We start from the raw sequence: 7,213 nt of genomic DNA on the forward strand, positions 1-7,213 counted from the left end.
AAGAATGTAGCGAGAATTTTGTTTCAATCCTTTCTCATTTCACCCTTTCCTTAGCCAGAGTCCAGCCTCTATACAGCCCGAATTGCCAAGACTTGAAAACAGCAGTTTTGGATAAAACCTAAAGGCTTTTCCCGTGATTCATGAGAAGACTTGGAGGCGCTCATCCCCCTTGCCCCAGACACACTTCCAGGCTCTGTTCCCCACTCGCCCTGAAGGCAGCTGCTGCTGAGTTTTAGAACATGTGGGAATCACGATTTCCCTAATGTCTGGAGAGAGGGGAGCGGGACCTGGGGGCAGCCGTGATCACGGATTTGAATGTGCAATTCAGGTTGGTCTTCTCTGCCTTTAAACACTTCCACAGGAATCCAGGGCTTGTGCAGCTTCAGAGACCAGCCAGCCCTCCTCAGTCCCACACCCAAATGTGCAGAACCCTGCGGTTAACTGGTTGTCTTCCTCGTCTCTCACCAGCCCTGTATTTTAGCCTCTCTGATGGTGTTATGTCATCTGTGAAATGGGAACAGGGTTACTAACCTTCCTGGCAGCGGGATCACATGAAGCACTTTGTAAATTATAGACCACTGTGTGGAGATTAAGGAAGCTATTGAAAGCACTTTGGATGCCGCTGAACACTGTCAAGTGGAAAGTGGTAGTGATTTATGCCTGCCATGTGAAGACCGCTGCATTGGGCACTGAGTGAGAACGAGAAGGTAGGGCAGGGGAGAGTGCAGGAGAGGATGGGGTGACTCCTCTGGCTGCACCCTGATACCTTGTTGGCTGTGGCATCATTTCCCAGACCCCTTAGCCACCATCTGGCTGATGACTTGCTGAAATGCTCTCATCAGGAACTCTGCGTCCAAAGGGACAGGAATTTTCAAAAGACAAATTACGGATGGGTGCACGGTAGCAGAGTCCACCTGGCACCCTAGCTCTCGGGGATGAGGAGTTCCTCCAGGGAAGGGGCCTGTGGTGCCACCTGCATCCTCAGATCTGCCTCAGATCAGCGTGCGCAGGGCTGTGAGGACACAGCTGCCCCCAGGTCCCGCTCCCCTCTCTCCAGCTTCAGTAGAGACTTGCAGACATTAGGGAAAGGGCGATTCCCAGGTGTTCTGAAACTCAGCAGCAGCTGCCGTCAGGGCGAGTGGGAAACAGAGCCTAGAAGTGTGTGTCCGGGCAAGTGGGATACTCAGTCAACATCAGTAATCATCAGAGAGATGCAAACTAAAGCCACAGTGAGATATCACCTCACAGCTGACAGAATGGCTCTCATCAGTAAGTCAGCAAAGGAGTGCTGGCTGGCGAGGATGTGGAGAAAGGGGAACCCTAGTGCAGTGTTGGTGGGGCTGCAGACTGGTGCAGCCACTGTGGAAAGCAGTATGGAATTTCCTCAAAAAAAGGGGCCCAGCGATTCCCCTTCTGGGAATTTATCTGAAGAAGCCCAAAACATTAATTTGAAAGAATAAATACACTGCTGTGTTCACTGCAGCATTATTTACAATCGCCAAGATTTGGAAGCAGCCCAAGTGTCCATCAGTAGGTGAGCGGATAAAAAATCTGTGGTCCATTTACACAATGGAAAACCGCTCGGCCGTAAATAGAGAAATCTTACCCTTTGCGACAGCACGGATGGACCTGGAGAGCATTATGCTAAGTGAAATAAACTAGTCAGAAAAAGACAGATACCATATGATCTCACTCATGTGTGGAATCTATCAAAAGAAATAAACTAACAAACAAAATAGACTCATAGATAGAGAGTGGGCTGACAGCTGTCATGGGGAGGGGCATTGTGGGGCTGGGTGAAATGAAAGGATTAAGGGGAAAAAACCCCAAAAACTCTTAGACACGAACAATGGCATGGTGATTACCAGAGAGGAGGGGGTGGGGAAGGTAGAAGAGGGTAAAGGGAGGGTAAATGGTGATGGAAGGAGACTTGACTTGGGGTGGGGAACACACAGTACAATATACAGATGATGTGTTATAGAATTGTATTACACCTGAAACCTATATAATGTTATTAACCTATGTCACCCCAAAAAAATTCATAAAACAAGAGAGCGAGAAAGACACAGCAGTGAACACCGCAGAAAAGGAAGCTCTGGAGTGAGCAAGGCCTGCGGAGTGACGAGCCCACAGGTTATTGCCACAGGGGCAGGAAGGACAGCGGCCGTGCCCCATGGCCACAAACCCAGGGAGGGTTAAGGGAAACCAGGCCGTGCCTGTGGATGTCAGAGGGCAGGCGGCATTGTGGGGTGGGTCCCTGCATCTGCACTCCGGGACTGGTGGCCAGGCGCCCCCTTCTGTGCGGAGGGCCAAGGAAGGTAGAGCATAACCTAACCCTTTCCATTCCATTCTGTCCAACCACCTGGCACTTGGAGGACGCTGGGGTGGGAGGTGGAGACAGCTCCTGGGGTAGGAGCAGAGAAGCTCTGACCTCAGGAGCAAGGTTGAGGTGTATGCTTGTTTTCTCTGCAGTGTCTATTTTTGTCTTGAGTGAGTTTTAAAAGTTTTGCGCACCCAAAAGGTATTTTTTCCTGCTTTTACACTATTCATTGTTCTTTCCCCAGTAAGAAATTGTTTAGTAAAATGAATGGAGCTGGCTTTCTGTGCTACTCAACTGAATAGCTGTCGCCCACATGACCCCACCTCCTGTGTAAATGTAAGTGTCGCTCCCTGTGCACAGGCCCAGGGTCTTCGGAGTGGTGCCCAGCAAGCCTGGGCTGCAGCGTGTCTCCTCTAGGGCTCCGTGCAGGAGAATCCCCAGTTCCGTGAGGGCCAGTCTAGGTGGGACTGTCAGTTGCTGGTTCCGCACATGTAGGGCAGCAAAGACGTACGGAGGAGAAGTGAGGGCATCCTTCCCCATTGGACCCCTGCTCTCCTCCCCACTTAGAGTGGCCTTAACCTTCTAGAAGCTTCTCAGCATCTTCTCAGCGGGGACTGGGTGAGAAGACAACCAAGCTTCGTAGAACTAGGTGTAGATTAACAATAAAAGGGCTTCTTAAATCTCCAAGGATAGGGTTTGGAGTCAGTACATATAACAACATACTGTCTTCAAAAAAAAAGGAAGAAAAACTACAGCACCCTAGCTGGGTGGCTTAGTTGGTTGTAGCATTGTCCCCTCGTACATCAAAAAGGTTGCGGGTTCGATCCCCAGTCAGGGTACATATGGGAGGCAAACAATCAATGTTTTTCCCTCACATCGATGTTTCTCTATCCCTTTGAGTGTGTCTCTCTCTTTATAATCAGTAAAGATATCCTCAAGTGAGGATTAAAAAAAAACCTATAGGATTTATGTAATATATGTACTGACTATAGCTTAATATGCCTATTTTGTTAATATTCTTAATAAAATTTGACACATTGTCTAAAATACAAAGGTGGGCAAAAGTAGGCTTACAATTGTTCGTCTGGAAAAAGACATGCAGGTGGTGGCTATTTCAGTAGCTTCATTGGCTCAAACGAGGGTCACGGTGGCGCGGTGCACTTACTTTTGCCCGCCCCTGGGTCACGGTGCTGCTTGGTTAAGTTCCATGATGTATCATGCTTTTCCTCAGGGTGTTGGGTTGGAGGCGAACTGCGGAAGCGCTGTGAATTTCTCTGAGAGACGAAGGGACCAGGGGAGCAGGGAGGAGCAGGCATTTGACACATTGGCTTTTGATAACCAACTCGGTCAGAGTCCAGTGAAGACAAACTGGTTTTTGATGAAACAAGTAGTGGGGAGCCTCACGCGTGGGTTCCCTTCACCAGGAAACTTCCCGGAGGGCGGGAGCGAGGTGCTGGGGGGGCATGAGCAATGTCCTCACTTAACAGTCTGCAGAGACTCTGGGGCAGTTTGTGCCTCGTTTGTACTTTTAAAATAGTGTGAAATTTTTGTAAAACTCTGCTTTAAATACAGTTTTAGTATAAAATTACAGAATGTCTCCTTTTTCACGAGTGCTCTCTAACTACACGAGTATTAACATGGCTGCTCTAAAAAATTTTAGGCATAACACAGAGATTAAGGCCACAGTCTTCTAGGTATGTTGAACCCTGGACTCCTGTATTTGGTAACTTTCAAATTGACCTTGATTATCCAATGTCCTGCTTTTGTTTAAAACATCAGTCTAACAAATCAAAAAATGAGATTTTTTTCCTTAGAATTTGGGCACTGAGTTAAAATTAAACATATTTCTACCACCCTTTTCTAGCCCTAAAAAATGAGGAAGAACATAAGTGAGTAGACTGAACTTCTCTCTTAAGACTGGGCCATGAAAGAAATGCTTAGATAAGTTACTTGAATTTTGCTTCAACTTGTGATAATCACACAGATGCTGCATTAGGCTTTGTTTTCTAAGAGAACACTGTACCTAACAAAGCTCACTTTGCATATTTAACAGTGGTTGTGTGTGCTTCCTGTTAACTTGGATCATACCAGGTCTTGCAAAATGCCCCCACCCCTCTCCTACATAACCACCAGAGACCCTGTACCTGTGGACCCCTTGATGTTTAAATCCATATCATGGAATCCTCACCGTTAACTGGCAGAGTCTTGGCAGGAAGGAACTGTGAACAGCATCTCAGCAGTTTTGGTGGAATTTTAATTGTGGAATTGTAGTAAAGGGGAACCTACATGTATTTCTCTTTTGTGAGAGTTTATGTGCCTAGGAGATTCTCTTGCCCCTTGTGAAACATTCAAGTGGCTTTGTTGTTGCGTTTGAAGCTCTGTATGTTGAAAGGTAGAATGTGTATATAACAAACACTTAAAAGCATTTGTATGGTTTTTAAGAAACCTCTTCAAATGTCCTAAACATCAAGAGCAGTATCTAGGGCTCTGAGAAAGTAACAGAGATGGTGAGGGCGGTGCGGGTGAGCTCTCTGCCCTCCCTCCCTCCTGCAGTGCACCCAAGCAGACCCAGAGTACTTAGGTTGCACTCCTGTGGGACTGCGAGAACCCTTCTCAGCGTGGAGCTTCTTCATGCGGCCACGGCCCCGGGTCCAAGTGGGCAAGAGCGTCTGTCTGCTGCCCTGGTGTGTCACCCTGTACCCCATCCTGTACATTACGCCAGAACTCACATATTTAGGAATATTAGTTCAGACCCTGCTAGTATAAAAGAGGTGGGGGGATGGGAGGAGTAAAACAATAGCATTCTGTGGCTTTGGAATTTAATATTTTATCAGATGTGAGATTCTGAGTAGAATGTTGTGAGGTTTATATACAAAAGAATATATTGTGGTACATTATTGCATCAGTTTATATATATATAGGCCTATTACTTTTTTATGAGACTAACTCATATTCGTAACTATCAGTATTTTGGTCTCTAATATGGACAACTGAAAACAACACAGACCCCTTTATTTGGCTGATAATAAAGCCTCCTTAGTTTGGACCCCATGAGTACTTGTGGCCCACAGCTATTTTACTGAACAGATACTGATGGAGATGACAGACAAGGAGCTGAAGAGAGAAACCAGCAGTAAATACAAAGTCACGGTCACTTCCTGAGTATTGATGTTTCACTCACATAATATACATTTCACCTACATTAAAATAAAGGGCCTGTGGTGGGTGGGGCATTATATTATACCTTTGTTTTTGTTGTTAACTGATGTAATAGAACTGAATTTTGCCACTGTCTCCTCAGTGATTTCCACTGTCTCCCAGCCTCAGCACATGGCTTGGCCTATAGGTGACTCCATACATATTTGTTGAGTAAATGAATGAAACAATTTGCTAACATTTAAGCTCTTAAATATCTCAGAGATAGTAAAATTGCTATAAACAAGAATGCTTTTGTTTTGAGTGGTGGTTGTAAAATTGACTTTGTAAAGTGCATCAGTTCCTTTTTGCCACTAGGAGGCGACACAGTGCAGTTAAGGAAACAAGTTTTCAATGACTTTTTAAAAGAAAAGGTAGTACTTGAACTAACCCTTAAATGTGGTTAACTGTGACCAAGCTGAATCAGTACTGCAAGAGCAGGTTGGAAGCTATATCAGTATATTGTAAGCTAACACAGGGCAAGCCTATTGAACACAGGGTGTCCATTTTAAAGGTACATTTATGAAAACAGCCTGATAATGTGCTTAAAAATAAAGTATTACTTAAATACATAGCAAATGGAAGATTTAGCCTTTAATCATTTTCAAATAACTTTCTGCCACCCAATCAAATAGCATGTATGCTTTAATAGACAATAAGGTGCAATGTATATTTTTAAAAGAATGCCCTTTTCCTCTTCCAAACAGGAAAAGATACGATAAAAAAATCAATTCTGCCTATGCAAGTGGCACAGCTTTAATCTCAGTGGGAAAAATGCAGTGGTTCGGGCTCTGCTACGTGGCTGGTGACTAAATACATACCTTCAAAACAGAGAGTCAGGGCAGGTTTAATATCATCAAGTCTGTGAATAGCTCTCTTGTGCTGGAAACCTGCTGGACAGCCTAGCCTAAGATAGAAATGCCAGTGGGAGGGTAAGTCTGAGAAGATCTGCATTGTTAAGGAGAGAGGTGCAGGGACTGGAAGAGAGGAATTTTCTTGTATAATATTAAATTTAATTAGAACGAACTGAAGATTATAGCTCAGTGGCCATTGACGATTATGTGAGAAATCAATTCTCTGTTGTTTTTTGCTGTCTTCACTTTGCAGTTCCTAACATCCTGAGGGGTTTGGACTGTAGGGCCTTATTACTTCAGGGGGTCCAGGTCACCTTCCAGTGCCACGCCTGCCCTGTCATGGCAGCATCCTCCTCATCAAGGACCTGGGTTGACAGGGCTTACCGGCCGGAGTTGGCAGCCAGCAGCTAAGTCCTCTCACCTCCTGTTCTTTTCCTGGCCAGTCTCTGGTGGAAGTGCTAATTAGGGATCAAACAGCCCCAAAAGCTGGCAGTTCAGGAAGAGAAAGGAATGACAGTGCTTCAGTACTCTCCAACTTGGCCTTAAATAATGGGAATTTAGTTGCTTGGGAGTCAAATGAACACAAAGGCCAACCAGTGCTGTGGTTGCTGGCAGCAGCTGACTTGTGAAGTCCTCTACTTTCCGAGGGGCCCAGAGCAACCCGACACCTCGGATTCTGGCCACACCTGTTGGCCACCTGTGGTTCCTCTCCTGTTTGCCTAATTTGGAGGTTGTAAAGGCTAGTTCAGGGTTGTGAGGGCAAAGGCAAGTCAGGACGATCTGGGGGTTGATGTTACTTTTTTTAAACTCTGCTTTCTAAGGCTCTTTTCCACAGAGCTTTTGG

The 7,213-nt window shown here is 45.7% G+C and overlaps 1 protein-coding gene across 4 annotated transcripts in view; it reads left to right on the top strand.

The window, feature by feature from the left end:
* The window catches only part of SVIL (supervillin), a 156,963-nt gene that overhangs the window by 41,879 nt on the left and 107,871 nt on the right, over positions 1-7,213 (top strand). The window lies entirely within an intron of this gene.

The sequence above is a fragment of the Desmodus rotundus genome, chromosome 4, assembly GCF_022682495.2.
Source record: "Desmodus rotundus isolate HL8 chromosome 4, HLdesRot8A.1, whole genome shotgun sequence".
Taxonomy (NCBI): domain Eukaryota; kingdom Metazoa; phylum Chordata; class Mammalia; order Chiroptera; family Phyllostomidae; genus Desmodus; species Desmodus rotundus.